At 42.5% G+C, this 15,908-nt stretch overlaps 1 pseudogene; it reads right to left on the bottom strand.

Moving 5' to 3' along the window:
* Positions 1-952: 952 nt before the first annotated feature.
* LOC115198264 (cytochrome P450 2K1-like) lies at positions 953-15,130 on the bottom strand (annotated as a pseudogene).
* Positions 15,131-15,908: the final 778 nt, after the last annotated feature.

Below are 15,908 nucleotides of genomic sequence, written 5' to 3'. Positions count from 1 at the left end.
ATTTGGAATTCGTTGGAATTGAATATCCAGACTCCAACTCGAGAAAAAAGCTGCCGATGTCAAGTATACTCATTGATTAGCAATTTATATGGAGCAGTGTGACACACTGCTAACCAAATAGTCAAAGGCTAATCAGAAGTCTACGTCTTATCTTTGGGGTGTATCCAAGCTTAGAAAAGTCATTCATCTAACTGTTATCAGTAACTGACATTGTTAGTGTTATGTACCTTTGGTTGGCCTGTTTGAATAGGACAAGAAAGTTTAAAGGTGCAATAAGTTGGATTTTCTTGCCCAAATTTAGCCAAATGTATTATATGTAAAAAGTTATTAGTAGCTAATGTGGCTAATGCTAACCACTAGCTAACGTCATTGGACAAGGACTCGGTTAAACTAGCTACCAGCTAGCGAACTGTTTGTAAACAACTTTACTTTAAGTGAGACTTTTTGGCTGCGTTTACACAGGCATCCCAATTCTGGTATTTTGCCCAAAGAGCTAATATGATTGGTCAAAATACCAATTAGTGGAAAAATATCAGAATCGGGCTGCCTGTGTAAGTGCAGTATTTCTTTGTTTCAAGTGTACTTTCATAACTGGTACCACTCATGGAGGGAAAGTAGGCAGCAGAACTTCCACTCCTGCTGGAGCTAGCTAGCTGGTTAGTTAGTGTTAACCATATTTGCTAGCTAGAACTAAGAAATAAGTATGCTTGCTAGTCATGTATATATATATATATATATATTAGTGTCAACTACTGAACATTAGCTAGAAAACTGATTGACTTTGCTAAGCTGGACAACAGCTGTAGTCCCAGACAAGGCAGGACATCAAGCAAAAAAAACAAGCTTTCTGGACATACACATAATAGCGCTGCTTTGTATCAATCAATTACATTGTCGCAATGTAGAGCAGTCAAATTCAACCAAAACCATTATGAGGGACAGGTCTCTCATCTCAGATCCGGCTCACAGCACACAGCTGGTGAGGTGAAGGGTTGAGGGTGAACCCCATGGATGGTGTGAGGTCCAGATCATCCTCTGTTACTCCAGGAGGAGGAGAGAAACTAAAGTGCTGCAGGAGGGAGGTGAAGAAGAGGAAGAGCTCCATCCTGGCCAGATTCTCCCCTAGACACACCCTAATACCTGGAAGAAGATAACATGAGGAAGACAACAATATCAATATATGTCAAATTGTTCACACATTTCTATACCATCAACTATACCATAACATCTCTGGGTCAAAGCAATGCCCAATAAGATTAGAGCACCATGGATTCTGAATGATTTACTTAGTGTTATCAATATCGATATCTGTCACAGACACTTCCATCCCCTCAACTTTCTCTGGGCCAAAGTAATGAGCACCATAGAATGATATCTGATATCTGATTTATTTAATTCCTGACTGTGTAAATTAAACAGTGGAATCACCTGCAGAGAAGAGCGTGAAGGCATCCCTCTTGACAAATCGATCTTCCTCATCCAGAAAGTGGGCGGGGTCAAAGGTGTGTGGGCTCTCCGATTCGCTCCCGTCTTGTAGGACAGATGTCAGTAGAGGAAACAAGTGTCCCCTTCTTGATGAAATATCCCTGGAAGGTGACATCTCGGCTGGTGGTGTGAGGGATGGCCATGGGTAGAATGTTGGCTAGTCGCAGAGTCTCATGGATCACTGCATCAGTGTAGGGTAGGTTCTTCCTGTCCTCTACCAAGGGCTGACGACTTCCTATGACGCTGCTGATCTCCTCTTGGGCTCGGTCTGTAAAATAAAGGAAAGGAAGAGCCAAAATGACTACCTTCAGAGAACATTTACCTTATATAGGTTTTCTCGATTGCTTGAACACTTTTCCCGAACCAGGTTTCCCTGTTCCAAAACAGTTTTGCTTGGGTAAATCGCAGGTGGGCAATTTGCCAATGTTAACAGGAAGTAAAATGTTGATTGTCTTGCATTACTTTAATCACCTGCACTGTCTGTGTGTGGTGGTCTGTGTGCTCATTGATGCTTACCCTGTATAAGGGGGTTCTTGGCCATTAGCTTCAAAACCCAGCATAGGGTTGTCCCTGTGGTGTCTGTACCAGCAGAAAACAGAAGCTATTAGGTTGTTGTCATGTTAATGAGAGTTTGTTGCCTGATTCCTTATACATACATACATAAAAACACAATGCATTTTAAAGGGTAGGAATTATTTGTCAAAAGGGGCGTGGCATAGGATGGTCTAGCCTCCAGAACAGATGCCACTGCTGTATGGGTTTGAACGCAGCCCACTGCTATTTCAGCTATCTTCATCTTTACGCTGTCCTCTATCACAGAGCTCTCCAAGCCTGTTCCTGGAGAGCTACTCTCCTGTAGTTTAAAAAATATATATTTACTCCAACCCTGTTCCTGTAGTGCTACTCTCCTGTAGGTTAACTCTAACCCTGTTCCTGTAGTGCTACTCTCCTGTAGGTTAACTCTAACCCTGTTCCTGTAGTGCTACTCTCCTGTAGGTTAACTCTAACCCTGTTCCTGTAGTGCTACTCTCCTGTAGGTTAACTCTAACCCTGTTCCTGTAGTGCTACTCTCCTGTAGGTTAACTCTAACCCTGTTCCTGTAGTGCTACTCTCCTGTAGGTTAACTCTAACCCTGTTCCTGTAGTGCTACTCTCCTGTAGGTTAACTCTAACCCTGTAGTGCTACTCTCCTGTAGGTTAACTCTAACCCTGTTCCTGTAGTGCTACTCTCCTGTAGGTTAACTCTAACCCTGTTCCTGTAGTGCTACTCTCCTGTAGGTTAACTCTAACCCTGTAGTGCTACTCTCCTGTAGGTTAACTCTAACCCTGTTCCTGTAGTGCTACTCTCCTGTAGGTTAACTCTAACCCTGTAGTGCTACTCTCCTGTAGGTTAACTCTAACCCTGTAGTGCTACTCTCCTGTAGGTTAACTCTAACCCTGTTCCTGTAGTGCTACTCTCCTGTAGGTTAACTTTAACCCTGTAGTGCTACTCTCCTGTAGGTTAACTCTAACCCTGTTCCTGTAGTGCTACTCTCCTGTAGGTTAACTCTAACCCTGTTCCTGTAGTGCTACTCTCCTGTAGGTTAACTCTAACCCTGTTCCTGTAGTGCTACTCTCCTGTAGGTTAACTCTAACCCTGTTCCTGTAGTGCTACTCTCCTGTAGGTTAACTCTAACCCTGTTCCTGTAGTGCTACTCTCCTGTAGGTTAACTCTAACCCTGTAGTGCTACTCTCCTGTAGGTTAACTCTAACCCTGTTCCTGTAGTGCTACTCTCCTGTAGGTTAACTCTAACCCTGTTCCTGTAGTGCTACTCTCCTGTAGGTTAACTCTAACCCTGTTCCTGTAGTGCTACTCTCCTGTAGGTTAACTCTAACCCTGTTCCTGTAGTGCTACTCTCCTGTAGGTTAACTCTAACCCTGTTCCTGGAGAGTTATCATCCTGTCGGTTCCTGGAGAGATACTGTACCCTCCTGTAGGTTTTAACTTCAATCCTGTTCCTGGAGACCTCCCTCATCTCCTTCTTGTTGTTGTCAATATTCTTTAACAAAAGCTACTTGGTTTTCAGCCAAGGTCCCAGCCATGGGAACATGTTGTACAACTATTTTCACATAAATAAAGAGTAAAGCATAAATGTATCCCGCTACAAATATAATATTTATTTAATTTTCCTGGTTTAGTCAAGTGTGACCAGTTTGTCATTTTTCTCTAAGAGTGAGAAACAAAGTAAACATCATGTACCTGCATTGAAACAGAGCCACTAATTCTAAGGTTCTCATTGGCTTGATTCACAGTGGCTTGGATCTTGGGGTCAGAGTATTCAAACCTGCTGCCATACATAATGTTGGAGATTACATTGGAGACAGCATAATTCATTGGCTGGGTTGTATCAAATGCTTTACCTGTCACAAAGACCAACAGAATTAGCAAAACTAAGAACATGTATATATTTGTTATCTTATTTGGGGTTTTCACAAATCAGAACTTCAAATTTTTACCCTCATGTTTTTCAAACAATTGAATTAGGTAGCGAATTTCCTCTTCACTTCCTTTCTAGCCCATGCCAAGGTCTATGGTTCGCCATGGCAAAGTGTCTTATCTCTTTCATGAGTCTCCATTGGCAAACAGAATACCTGTAGAAAAGTCACATTGTGCAGGTGTCAGGAATTAATCATGTTATGAGAGAATAATATCTTTGTCAAATATTTGGGGCTGGAGTTACAGCATTAAGTATGCCTGCTTAACAGACCATTGAGTAGAATTCAAGTTTGACTTATCCAACATTACCATATCCATTGGGGAAATCTTAGAACACAGGAGGTATTCCCCTGTCCCCAAACTCCTCTGGATGGTTGACCATCTTGTATCCTACCAGGATGACCACTTTTGTGGGTCCAAAGTGAACCGTAAAGATGGAGCCATATTTATTGGATAGCTGGAGGGATAAAGCATACAGATAAAGTCTACCTATAGATACTGGTGTACCGGATAGCACGCACAATAAAAATGACAGTAAATTGAACTCTTATTGAAGAAATATAACTCTGCCACAGATAACATTTGGTCCCAGTCTAAAGAGAGTAAAACCTACTCTGGCATCAGAGTCATTTTTTTCAGAGTTGTATATGCTCAATTTATTGTTGATATTTAACTCTGTATCATTGCATTTCACTCTGTACACTATTAATTGAAAATAACTCTGTTACTTTGTTGTTCGGTATTCTAAAATTAATTACAGTAATGTTTACTTAATCATTTCAGCCTTATTTTATTAGACAGCCATTTATAGAATCTGACCTCTAATGAAATATCCCTGGAAGGTAACGTCTCGGCTGGTGTTGTGAGGGATGGCCATGGTGTGATGATCGTCAAAATGAGTAGACCAAGGTGCAGCGTGGTGAGTGCTCATGATAAATGTATTTTAACTCAGAACACTAAATCAAAACAATAAACAAAGAAAAAACAAACGTCACGTTCTGCAAGCTAAACTGAGCTGTACAAAAACAAGATCCCACACTGAAGGAGGGAAAAAGGGCTGCCTAAATATGATTCCTAATCAGAGACAACGATAGACAGCTGCCTCTGATTAGGAACCATACTCGGCTCAACACAAAGAAATAGAAAACATAGAAATAACACATAGAATGCCCACCCCATGTCACACCCTGACCTAACCAAACAGAGAAAAATGGCTCTCTCAGGTCAGGGCGTGACAGTACCCCCCCCAAAGGTGCGGACTCCTGGCCGCAAACCTGAAACTATAGGGGATGGTCCGGGTGGGCATCTACTCATAGTGGCGGCTCCGGTTCAGGGCGTAGCCCACACTCCGCCCGCTGATCTCTCCGCTTTTGTGTCGCCGGAGGAACCAGACCGTGGATCGTCGCCTGAAGCTCCGAACCGCGGATCGTCGCCGGATGAACCGGACCGCGGACCGTCGCCGAAGACTCCGGACTGAAGACCGTCGCCGGAGGTTCCGGACCGTGGAACGTCGCCGGAGGTTCCGGACCGTGGGCCGTCTCAGGAGGTTCCGGACCGTGGGCCGTCTCAGGAGGTTCCGGACCGTGGGCCGTCTCAGGAGGTTCCGGACCGTGGGCCGTCTCAGGAGGTTCCGGACCGTGGGCCGTCTCAGGAGGTTCCGGACTGGGGACCGTCGCTGCAGGCTCTGCGCCATGGATCTTCACTGCAGGCTCCGCGCCATGGATCTTCACTGCAGGCTCCGCGCCATGGATCATCACTGGAGGCTTCGTGTCATGGATCATCCCTACAGGCTCCGGGCCATGGATTATCACTGGAGGCTTCGTACGTGGAGCTGGAACCGGTCTCACCGGACTGGGGAGACGCACTGGAGACCGGTGCGCAGAGCTGGCACAGGATATACTGGGCCGCGGAGGCGCACTGGAGGTCTGGAGCGTATGGCTGGCACAACCCGTCCTGGCTGGATTCCCCCCGTAGCCCGGCAAGCGCGGGGAGTTGGAACAGGCCGCACGGCTTTGTGCTGGCGAACTGGGGGTACCGTGCGTAGATCTGGCGCAGGATAACCTGGGCCAAAAAGACGCACTGGAGACCAGGAACGCTGAGCCGGCACAATCCTTCCTGGCTGAATGCCAGCTCTAGCACAGCAACTGCGGGGAGCTTGAACAGAGCACACCGGGCTGTGGCTGTGCACTGGAGACACTGTGCGCATCATCGCATAACACGGTGCCTGACCAGTCCTACGCTGCCCACGGTAAGCACGGGGAGTTGGCTCAGGTCTCCACCCTGACTCTGACAATCTCCCCGTGTGCCCCCCCCCCCCCAAATTATCTTGGGGCTGCCTCTCGTGCTTGCCTCGTTGCCGTGCTAGTTCCTCTTCTCGTCGCCGCTCTGCTCTCGCTGCCTCCACCTGTTCCCATGGGAGGCGATCCCATTGAGCCTGGATCTCCTCCCAGGTCCAGGATCCCTTTCCGTTCAGGATGTCTTCCCAGGTCCATTTCTCCCGACCACGCTGCTTGGTCCGTTGGTGGTGGGATATTCTGTGACGATCGTCAAAATGAGTAGACCAAGGTGCAGCGTGGTACGTGTACATATTTCTATTTTTATTAAACTCAGAACACTAAAACAAAACAATAAACAACGGAAAACGAACGTCATGTTCTGCAGGCTAAACTGAGCTGTACAAAAACAAGATCCCACACTGAAGGAGGGAAAAGGGCTGCCTAAGTATGATTCCTAATCAGAGACAACGATAGACAGCTGCCTCTGATAAGGAACCATACTCAAAGAAATAGAAAACATGAATGGAACATAGAAATATAACACATAGAATGCCCACCCCATGTCACACCCTGACCTAACCAAACAGAGAAAAACGGCTCTCTCAGGTCAGGGCGTGACACACGGGTGCAATGTTGGCCAGTCTCTGGGTCTCATGAATCACTGCATCAGTGTAGGGCAGGTTCTTCCTGTCCTCTACCAAGGGCTGACGACTTCCTGTAACCCTGCTGATCTCCTCTTGGACCTGATCTGGAAAAAATACAGGAAAAGTGCCACTGTTACTCTAACCCAGAGGTGAAGATTAATCTCAATGATCTTTAACAAGGTATGTGGTTCAATCTGAGACAGAAACGAGAGAGGGGTTGGAGTTACTGCATTGAAACTTATAAAGCTGAGTTAATGTTTAACCTTTATTAACCCAGCCATCCTAAACTAGTTTCATAACCTCTGCTTCAAGTTAGCCCTTTGCCAATGTTTACAACTTGTAACACCATGAGTGCTTTAGTATTTTGTCTCTCTGTGTGTGTTCGTGCGTCCGTGCATCACAGGCGGTCGCTGGCACTTTAATTGGGGAGGACGGGCTCACAGTAATGGCTGGAACAGAATTAATAGAATGGTATCAAACACATGCATTTGATACCATTCCAGCCATTATTATGAGCCGTCCTCCCCTCAGCAGCCTCCTGTGGTGAGTGTGTGTGCATGCGTTTGTGTTTATATCAATCCTTACCCTGTATATGGGGGTACTTGGCCATTAGCAGTAGACCCCAGCGCAGGGTTGTCCCGGTGGTGTCGGTACCAGCACCAAACAGGTTAGCAACACTAAATACCAGGTTGTTGTCATGGTAGAAAGAATCCATATTGCCATATTGCCAGATTCCTAAAAGAAACAGACCCTCAGATGACATATGAATTATGTACAACAGTTACTTAAGGAGCTGTTGTAAGTTATTCACAGATAATCAACATATTCTATTAAAGCAGCTTGAGGAAGTGTTTGAGTTTCCATGTGATTCTGCTGATAAGGAGAACTGTAATTCTATCCTTCCATCTGGCATTCAGTCATATGTATACTGGGCACACACTGGATGAATCTACGTTGTTTCTACTTAATTTCAATGAAATTACATTGAACCAATGTTGAATACACGTTGAATTGACATCTGTGCACATTGGTATGTTAGTGGTGGAGTCAAGTTAGTTGTGTTCTGCTGCAGTATCCAAGTGCACCACATGGTGGCATAATTAGAATTATAAACTGGGTTCTTTGGATGCTGATTGGCCGGTATGATGCAAAATTACTAGTTTACCATTCTAATTATGTTGGTAAACAGTTTATAGTACCAACAAGGCACCTCTGGGTTTGTGGTATATGGCCAATATACAAGGACTGTATACAGGCACTGCACTTCGCATCATGCAGTGCCTTAGCTGTGGTAAATTGATCATATACACCACACCCCCTTGGACCTTATTGATTAATTATATTCTGTACAGTTATACTGAGCAATATTAATGCAACACTTTGTTATGAATGAGTGAGATGCAGATTCTGCATGAACTCTTCATACCTCCAGGGTCTGCTTTCGGACAAGGAACGAGTCCACAAAGCCTCTACACATCTGAGGGTTCAGAGTGTCCTTCAGGCCCCTCACCAGCTCTGTCACCTCCATCTTCATATCAACAATATTCTTTTGTCAGACGTGTCAGGCTATTTATCCATGGGTCCAACCAGGGCAATATGTACATGTACACAGAGATACAGGTAAAATATGCATAAAACTATATTTTAATATCTGCTTATATCAATGATTTCTAACAATATTACATATAACATACTATACACAACTACCATAATATTAAACGTATGTCAATTCAATAATATATACATTTTATAGATACTGTATTTATGAATATGTATATTTATTGTATGTCATTTTTTGTGGTGGGCAACAATATTGATAATTTGATATATCAATATTGTTTTATATTAATATCAGCAAGGCATATTGTGATGTCGTTTTTCTTCATCCTGTTAACCTACACTATTCTGTAAAAATAATAAATTACTTTTCCTGCATACACAAAACCCTCAGACCTTTTCACAGACCTTTCACTTATTATATTTAATAGCCTGTTGATGGTCCATCAACAGTGGATAGACTTCCCATTGTTTTCAAACTGGTTAGGTAGGAATATGCTACCAGAAAATTCACATCCACAGGGAAGTTGGGGTGCTGAGAAACATGTACAAAAAAAATGCCATATTTTTTCACAAAAGTAGTGCACTGGGCCTTTAATAGTCCTGTATCAGTGGACCGATATAGCCATCTGCAGAGCGGGGAAGATGCTTACATTTTTGTCCTTGATTTTTTCCCCCCCTAGTTTCATTGATTGCACTGAAACAGCCATTGTCTAGTGAGAAAGTAGAGTTAAAAACAGGGTGGACTGAATAAGCAGGCTGTATCTGGAGTGATGCAGAACCTGTAAGGTGTATGGTCTCATTGGTCCTATCCGCCATGCCGGTGAATAGGGGGTCAGTGTATTCAAACCTGCTGCCATAGACAATGGCCGAGATTAAGTTGGAGACGGCATAAATCACAGGCTGGGTGGTGTCAAATGCCTTACCTGTAAGTGACAAAACATCTAATCAATTTATTTTTTATTTCACCTTTATTCAATGTTGAGGACAGGCGTTCCGCTAGCCAACATCCAATGGAACAGCAGGGCGCGAAATACAAAACATCACAAATCGAATAATTTCAATTTCTCAAACATACGACTATTTTACACCATTTTAAAGATACACTTCTCCTTAATGTAACCACATTGTGCGATTTCAAAAAGGCTTTACAGCGAAAGCAAAACATTAGATTATCCTCTTAACGCACGCCAAGGATAGGGGGTGCTACAGCGAATTTTGAGTTCTGTTATACTCACAGACACCATTCAAACAGTTTTAGAAACTTTAGGGTGTTTTCTATCCAAATCAAACAATTATATGCATATTCTAGTTACTGGGCAGGAGTAGTAACCAGATTAAATCGGGCACGTTTTTTATCCGGCCGTGCAAATACTGCCCCCTATCCCCAACAGGTTAACATAAAACTTCAATAATATTCCAACCGGACGATTCCAATGTCTTGAAAAACGTTATGGAACACAGCTACCTCCTCAAGTGAATGCGCGCTAGTGAACTCATGTCATTTTCTGGGTCACCAACTTCCCCACCTTCTTGTTCGCTCTCTGTTCACTGCAAAAGGCTGCAAGAAGGTTCTAAAGACTGTTGACATCTAGTGGAAGCCTTAGGAAGTGCAAAATGAAACCTAAGTCACTGTGTGTTAGATAGGCAATGACATGTAAAGATTCCAAGCATCATATTTGCCACTTCCTGGTTGGATTTTTCTCAGGTTTTTGCCTGCCATATGAGTTATGTTATACTCACAGACATCATTCAAACAGTTTTAGAAACTTCAGAGTGTTTTCTATCCAAATCTACTAATAATATGCATATCCTAGCTTCTGAGTTTGAGTAGGAGGCAGTTTAATATGGGCATGCATTTCATCCGAACGTGAAAATACTGCCCCCTACATGTAAGAAGTTAACACAGTGTCCAAAGAAGGACCAGATGTATACAGAATGGTGTCGTCTGCATAGAGGTGGATCAGGGAATCACCCACAGCAAGAGCAACATCGTTGATATATACAGAGAGAAGAGTCGGCCCGAGAGTTGAACCCTGTGGTACCCCCATAGAGACTGCCAGAGGTCCGGACAACAGGCCCTCCGATTTGACACACTGAACTCTGTCTGCGAAGTAGTTGGTTAACCAGGCGAGGCAGTCATTTGAGAAACCAAGGCTATTGAGTCTGCCGATAAGAAAACTGTGATTGACAGAGTCAAAAGCCTTGGCCAGGTCAATGAAGACGGCTGCACAGTACTGTCTTTTATCGATGGCGGTTATGATATCGTTTAGTACCTTGAGCGTGGCTGAGGTGCACCCATGACCAGCTCGGAAACCGGATTGCACAGCGGAGAAGGTACAGTGGGATTCGAAATGGTCAGTGATCTGTTTATTAACTTGGCTTTCAAAGTCTTTAGAAAGGCAGGGCAGGATGGATATAGGACTATAACAGTTTGGGTCTTGAGTGTCACCCAATTTGAAGAGGGGGATGACCGCGGCAGCTTTCCAATCTTTAGGGATCTCGGACGATACAAAAGAGAGGTTGAACAGACTGGTAATAGGGGTTGCAACAATGGCGGCGGATAATTTTAGAAAGAGAGGGTCCAGATTGTCTAGCCCAGCTGATTTGTACGGGTCCAGGTTTTGTACCTCTTTCAGAACATCTTGCGATCTGGATTTGGGTGAAGGAGAAGCTAGGGAGGCTCGGGCAAGTAGCTGCGGGGGGTGCGGAGCTGTTGGCCGGGGTTGGGGTAGCCAGGAGGAAAGCATGGCCAGCTGTAGTGAAATGCTTATTGAAATTTTCGATTGGTGACCGTGTTGCCTAGCCTCAGTGCAGTGGGCAGCTGGGAGAAGGTGCTCTTGTTCTCCATGGACTTTATAGTGGTTTGTCAGGGCAAAGAGCCTCTTCTCTTTCCATGAGTCTCCATTGGCAAACAGAATCCCTGTAAAGAAGGTAGTCGGTTTCCATGACAATTCAAAGTGAAATAAAAAAACATAATATATTCACAATAATATGCCATTTCATAATTATTGACTCTTTCATAATAATTATCATATACCAAGAAAATGAATAATCTGCCAAATTATCTATGCATCCTTTCTGGGCATGATCATCATCTAATTAATCATAGACATTTATATTATTTGCAGAGGATTAGTATAAGTAGCTTTGATGGATTTGCTTTCAATGAGAATAACATATCTATAACATATCTATAATTTCTATGTGAATTTGGTCAGGTTGCCCAAAAACGTACCTATTGCAGCTTTAAAGTAACTCTCCAGTGAAAATCCCACTTTTAAAAGTTAATATTCTGTTAACTTATACCCACATAATATTGTTGACTCCTCCTTGTGGCCTAACATAAATTGGAGAAAAAACACTAAAACTTCTATCTCAAACAGACTATTTAAAAAATGCCAAAAAGTAGTCGACTCACATTAATATTTTGGTATACGCCCACACAATTTTGTTGTGGTATGCCCACACCATTCCAACACAGAAAAGCTTATTTTTAACATGCTCAATTACAATTGTTTTGGAATGGAAAATATGTCCCTCATATTGTAACTAATTATCGGTCATATTTCATAGATATGTGGAAACACTGGACAATTACTTTAAGATGATTTGGACATAAAACACAAAACAAAACATGTGGGGATATTGACTTGTATTGGATTAGCTGTTCTGGCCAGGAAAACAAAACTAAAGCATGGATTGCTGTCTTAGCTTGTCCATAGACTGCATACAGGGTAAGGAAACCCAATATGTAATTTTGTAATTTTGGTGAACTAGCTCTTTAAGAATGTGACAAGGCCAGAATAAGTCAAAAATCATTACCATGTCTTTGGTTTAGTTCACTGAGCACAGGAGTGATGTCCCTGTCCCCAAAGTCCTCTGCCTGATTCACCAGCGCCTGCTTAACCATCTTGTATCCTGCCAAAACAACAATTTTCTTTCTAAATTCCCCAATTTATTGTGGGAAGCTTGTGGAAGGCTACCTGAAACGTTTGACCCAAGTTAAACAATTTAAAGGCAATGCTACAAAACACTAATTGAGTGTATGTAAACTTCTGAGCCACTGGGAATGTGATGAAAGAAATAAAAGCTGAAATAAATCTTTCTCTCGACTATTATTCTGACATTTCACATTCTTAAAATAAAGTGGTGATCCTAACTGACCTAAGACAGGGAATTTTTACTAGGATTAAATGTCAGGAATTGTGAAAAACTGAGTTTAAATGTATTTGACTAAGGTGTATGTAAACTTCCGACTTCAACTGTCAGTAGACCCCGCCCTCTATAGGGTTCAGGTTTAGCAGAAGAGGAGTGGCTAGGTATCCAGAAATAAATCTGTCTCATTCTATCAGGTTTAAACAGTATAGTTCCTACAGATCATTATCACATCTAATAATGATCTATTTAACAAAACAGAGGAGGAGCGCCTCTTTGGCAATCTATGACAGATGATAGGTGCTCTTTGAAATGGTGATGAACAGTTAAACAAGCAAAAAAGTATATTCTGGTAGTGTGAAAAGTGCAAAAGCATTAGCAAACCCTTTCAAAAATATAAAGGCACTCGTGTAGAAAAGTTAATAGGCTTTTATTGTAATTTGGCTAATGCATGGCAAGGAGAAAAAAAAGAGTTGGCTACTATTAGCAACAAACATTTCCATTCCTTTCTCATTTAACCTATTTGGAGAATTATTCAATGCTTCCGCATCATTTTTTTATTTTAAGAGCTTTTTATTAAAGGGTGAATAGTCAATTGCATTATCAAAGAAAATAACTGAAGTGAGATCAGGTAAAATGGAAAATGTTTAGCCAGGAAAACAAGTGTTTCTCATTGGACAAATACAGGTTAGTCCCGCCCAGTTTTGGCCCATTTACTTTTGTTTGGTTCCTAGTAAATACAGCCCTGATAATCCCACAGCTTTAAATTAAATAGTAGTCTACATTTTCAAATGGAGCTGTTTTTTTCATTATACAGTATCTGTGAAAAACAAGATCACTTTATATAAAGTGCAGCATTCTTAATCTTACCTAGCCTGCACATGCAGCAGGAATTTTTCATTAATTTGTTATCTACAATATACTTTGTGTCCAATAACAATATCCGATTTCAGCACAGTCTTAACTCCAGGTCTTGTAGATTTTCTTATTTGAGTGTATAAAGTCTACAAACATATCAAAGGTCCATTATGTGCATGTTTTAATTATTCACATATAAAATGTGGCCTCCAACACTGAAAAAAACAGTTATTTTCTGTATTATTACTACTGGAAACATACAGTCAATAGAAATATACAGTGCCTAGAGAAAGTATTCAGACCCTTTGACTTTTTCCACATTTTGTTATGTTACAGCCTCATTCTAAAATGGATTAAATAGTTTTTTCCCCCTCATCAATCTACACACAATACCCCACAATAACAAAACAAAAACAGGTTTTTAGAAAATATTTTCTCCTTGCTCCCCTTTAAATATTAAACGTAAATATCACATTTACTTAAGTATTCAGACCCTGTACTCAGTACTTTGTTGAAGCACCTTTGGCAGCGATTACAGCCTCGAGTATGACGCTACAAGCTTGGCACACCTGTATTTGGGGAGTTTCTCCCATTCTTCTCTGAAGATCCTCTCAAGCTCTGTCAGGTTGGATGGGGAGCGTTGCTGTACAGCTATTTTCAGGTCTCTCCAGAGATGTTAGATCGGGTTCAAGTCCGGGCTCTGGCTGGGCCACTCAAGGACATTCAGAGACTTGTCCCAAAGCCACTCCTGTGTTGTCTTGGCTGTGTGCTTAGGCTTGTTGTCCTGTTGGAAGTTGAAACTTCACCCCAGTCTGAGGTCCTGAGGGTTCTGGAGCAGGTTTTCATCAAGGATCTATCTGTACTTTGCGCTGTTCATCTTTCCCTCGATCCTGACTAGTCTACCAGTCCCTGCCGCTGAAAAACATCCTCACCGAAGGGATGGTGCTAGAGTTTCCTCCAGACATGACTTTTGGCATTCAGGCCAAAGAGTTCAATCTTGGTTTCATCAGACAAGATAATGTTGTTTCTCATGGGCTGAGAGTCTTTAGGTGCCTTTTGGCAAACTCCAAGCGGACTGTCATGTGCCTTTTACTGAGGAGTGGCTTTCCGTCTGGTCACTCTACCATAAAGGCCTGATTGGTGGTGTGCTGCAGAGATGGTTGTCCTTCTGGAAGGTTCTCCCATCTCCACAGAGGATCTCCAGAGCTCTGTCAGAGTGACCATCGGGTTCTTGGTCACCTCCCTGTCCAAGGCCCTTATCCCCTGACTGTTCAGTTTTGTCAGGCGGCCAGCTCTAGGAAGAGTCTTGGTGGTTCCAAACTTCCAATTAAGAATGATGGAGGCCATTGTGTTCTTTGGGACCTTCAATGCTGCAGAATTCTTTTTTAACCCTTCCCCAGATCTGTGCCTCGACACAAATTTGTCTCTGAGCTCTACGGACAATTCTTTCGACCTCATGGCTTGGTTTTTGCTCTGACATGCACTGTCAACTGTGGGACCTTTATTTAGAGGTGTGTGCCTTTCCAAATCATGTCCAATCGATTGACTTTAACACTGGTGGACTCCAATCAAGCTGTAGAAACATCAAAGATGATCAATGGAAACAGGATGCACTTAAACTCAATTTAGAGTCTTATAGAAAAGGTCTGAACACTTACGTATATGAGGTTTGATACATTTGCAAAAATGTCTAAACCTGTTTTTGCTTTGTCATTCTGGGGTTTTGTGTGTAGATTTTTATTTATTTAATCCATTTTAGAATACGGCTGTAACGTAACAATGTGTAAAAAGTAAAAGGGGTCTGAATACTTTCCGAAGGCACTGTATAATACACAGCTGGAGTCATTTTACACTTCTGCGTTGTGATACCAAAATAATTTGCTAAATGTATAGTTTGTGTATTTAAAATAAATCTGATATTGTCCACAATGATCAACCTAACATCTTGCAGGGAAGATAAATTGTGGATAAGCTTGATAATATATTATCATCGCCTCTAAGAAAGTTATTGAATGATTTTAATGAAAAATATAAAAACTAATTTACAGTACCAGTCTAACCAGTACCATTCTCTAACCAGAATAGAAAGAGGAGTGAGAGGCCCCGGTGCACAACTGGGCAAGAGGACAAGTACATTAGTGTCTAGTTACAGAAACAGACGTCTCAACTGGCAGCTTCATTAAATAGTACCCGCAAAACACCAGTCTCAACGTCAACAGTGAAGAGGCGACAACGGGATGCGTCCTAGGCAGAGTTCCTCTGTCCAGTGTCTGTTCTTTTGCCGATCTTAATCTTTTATTTTTATTGGCCAGTCTGAGATATGGCTTTTTCTTTGCAACTCTGCCTAGAAGACCAGCATCCTGTGGTCACCTCTTCACTGTTGACGTTGAGACTGGTGTTTTGTGGGTACTATTTAATGAAGCTGCCAGTTGAGGACTAGTGAGGCATCTGTTTCT

This window comes from Salmo trutta, chromosome 1, assembly GCF_901001165.1.
Source record: "Salmo trutta chromosome 1, fSalTru1.1, whole genome shotgun sequence".
Taxonomy (NCBI): Eukaryota; Metazoa; Chordata; class Actinopteri; order Salmoniformes; family Salmonidae; genus Salmo; species Salmo trutta.
The sequence above is the reverse complement of the archived record's forward strand: the minus strand, read 5'-3'. Positions and strand labels throughout refer to the sequence as shown.